At 38.0% G+C, this 3,047-nt stretch overlaps 1 long non-coding RNA gene across 1 annotated transcript; it reads left to right on the forward strand.

The window, feature by feature from the left end:
* The first annotated feature begins 1,432 nt into the window (after nt 1–1,432).
* Nucleotides 1,433–2,404, forward strand: LOC145424329 (uncharacterized). The gene is made up of 2 exons (XR_013905369.1): nt 1,433–1,556; nt 2,156–2,404. It is a non-coding gene; the product is annotated as an uncharacterized LOC145424329 (long non-coding RNA).
* Nucleotides 2,405–3,047: the final 643 nt, after the last annotated feature.

Consider the following 3,047-nt stretch of genomic DNA (forward strand, 5'->3'; position numbering starts at 1 on the left):
GTGGGAGGGGGGGGGAATGGGTGGTTTTTACCTAGAGCTCATGGCTTCTGTCAGGCTGAAATTTTGCCCACGCTTCGCCAGTGTTCGGCGATGGTCTTCCCGTCCTGCAGCCTTGTTGTTGTTTACCTCTCTCGGCCCAGCCCTGGCCCTGATCTGAGATTTGAAAGGCAGCAAGAACAAAGACTTCCTTCAGAATTGGTTTTCTGGGAGATGCAGCTACCTGATGAGTCTGCCGGCAAACTATCTCCCTCCTTTGACTCTGTGTGAACATTTTTAATTAACGGGGAGGTGCGTTAACTCGATGATAAGCACCCCTGATAAGTTATAACATGATTCATAATTTATAAAGATTTTTGCTTTCATCTTCACTAGTTTGCATAAAACTAATTACTCCGTAAATGGTATTCATTACAAAATATAGTTTTTTTTCTCCTCTCTTTCCACACAGACACGTAAATCGCGGCGCCCAGCTACCAAGTGTTGCTCTGGGACTGGTTTGCATGCAGAGAAGAAAGGTAATGATGAGTTGTTGGAGGCGGTGTCAGTGCCAGACCTGGCTGTCTCTGTTTGTACTCGACGAGCACGTTATTCAGCCGAGATTTATTATTCTAACTGCTACAAGCTGCTGAGTGTGGGTTTACATTTCAACTCATCAGAATCAGATACAGCTACCTGACAAATGCGAGAAAAGGTCAACAGCGCAAAAACAAGAATTTGTGAATCTGGTACGAGAAACCATAATGACAGCTGCTATGACTGCATGCACAAGCACACAAAACAAGGTACTCTAAACGCACAACAATCATCAGGATAGCATTTCTGTGAATCTCTGTGAGTGGTGCGTTTCCAAGTGAAAACCCGCCAAAATGCTGCCTGGAAATGCAAATCATCCAAAAGATGTCAGTGTAAATGGGATTTATCAAAGTGAGAGCGTGAAGTATTGCAATGTGGGTAATCCTCATCTCTTTGAGAATACAAAACATACACTCTTGACACAATAACCTAGGCTGTATATAAAAGATGGACATAACTACGGCGACATCACCCCTATCATGATGTCACTATGGAGTCTGCTGTCAGACTCTACAACAAAGGCTTTGCAAATGACAACACATGTGCAGACAGACACACACACATATCTAATACACAAAGATAACCTTCACCCCCTCTCCCTGATATGCAATATTATCAAGTACAGTTTTTCTGGTACACAGCAAATTCAAAAGTGTTAAATGTTTTGGTGTTAGTAGTCTTCTTGCAAAAGTAGAGTTAATTTTACTCTAAGCAGAGTCACATTCTTTTAATGTAACTCTGAGGTGTAAAATGATAGTAGTTAAAATCGAGTGTAAAAAATGAGTGTTTCTATGTCAAATCTGGAGGTGTTACAATGGAAACATTAACTCTTGACCTCTTAACTCTGAACTCCTACAGGGGCTATGACACCAATAGAGTAAATTCACAGACTCCGCCTCCAGCACCATAGGCTCCAATCGAAGCTGAAGTGAAGCCGTTTCAGAACATTTTGCTCTACATATTTGAGTTGTTTGCCATGCTTGGTAAGTCATTTTTTCAAAGATTGTTTCAATTATTATTATGAGCTTTTACTTCTGTGGCTCTTTGGAGTTGAGACAAAGCTGTGTGAAAGGCATTAGCCATGTTGCTCGCTGATAGCATAATATTCTGTTTTAGCTAGCTGAAAGGTATTGTTTGCGGGCAAATACCACAGCCTTGAAAAAAGCTTGCATGTGAATTTTCAGTCAAACTTTTGGTCAAATACACCTAAAACAATGTCTAGAATGTGAAATGTTGGTATAATGGTGCTACTTGAAGCCTGAAAACAATCGCCCATAAAAAACAAACAAAAAAAAACCCAAAACGAGCAAACAGCAGTAGCAGACGTCCTGACTGGATTCTACGTTAGCATAGATCCCTCCACAGTTTTGTGCACATGGTTTAGGTAAAAATTGAAAAGGTTGAGGTTTTACATTCAGTTCAGTATTACCTGTTGCCTGTGTCTTTGTCTTTTGGGAAAGTACTTTACACAAGTAATGGCTCAAAGAGGATTCCTTTTTTTTTTTTACTGTGCTGCAATTGTTTACTGGATTATTTGTGCCATTAATTAGTGTCAACTAATTTTTATTCAATCTCCGCACAGGATATGCTTGTGAAGATGGAATATGGGGGAGAGCAGAAGTGCGTTGAAGTTCCACAAAGGGATGAATGAAGGACATGCATATTGTATTGAAGAAATAAGTGATGAGAATGCTGTTATTTGCATTTACCATGTCAGACCTTTTGATAAACAAAATTCTAATGAAAGTGAGAACATGTATACTGTTACATCTTTCAGAAAATGTTTTGAAATTGTGGTGCACAGTTCAGAATAAATGTTTTTCAAAAACCATTGCATCATTTTAGTGAATGTTTATTTCCAAAAGAAATTTCTAGAAGTTCAGAACAGTAAAATTCCCGCTTTTTAGAATGAATTAGAAGATAACTCTTACATAGTTAAACTAAAATACTCTTTGAGTATTTTAGTTTTAGTTTGGTGTGGACCCATATAGACACTTTAATAGTGTTGAAATCAAATCCGACAGTGTTAATTTGGACATGCTGGATTTGCTGTGTACAACATAGTATTTTATTCTATTTTGTATAGTACTTTATTCTACTGTATATAGTATTTTATTTTATTCTGTTTTGTATAGTTGTTTTTTTCTTAATTTTTGGTGCTCTTAACTTACTGTACTATCCACTTTCTGCTGTGACCAATAAATGTCCCACATGTGCGACTAATAAAGGTTTATCTTATCTCTTTTATCACTCATGTAACAAAGTCAGATCTATTTAGCATTTTGGCTGCCACCAAAAAAATCTTTTTCAGAAGCAACTATATTTGGAAGAAATGGTGGGATGCTAAGTCTGGTTAGCATCCATTAGTTTCCATGACCAGGCTACGCACTTAACTTTAATCTTTAACAAAATCGACCCACAGTACAACTGTCATAAATTTAGCTGTAAAGGCCAAAAACATTTACAACAACAGT

This window comes from Astatotilapia calliptera, chromosome 23, assembly GCF_964374335.1.
Source record: "Astatotilapia calliptera chromosome 23, fAstCal68.1, whole genome shotgun sequence".
Taxonomy (NCBI): Eukaryota; Metazoa; Chordata; class Actinopteri; order Cichliformes; family Cichlidae; genus Astatotilapia; species Astatotilapia calliptera.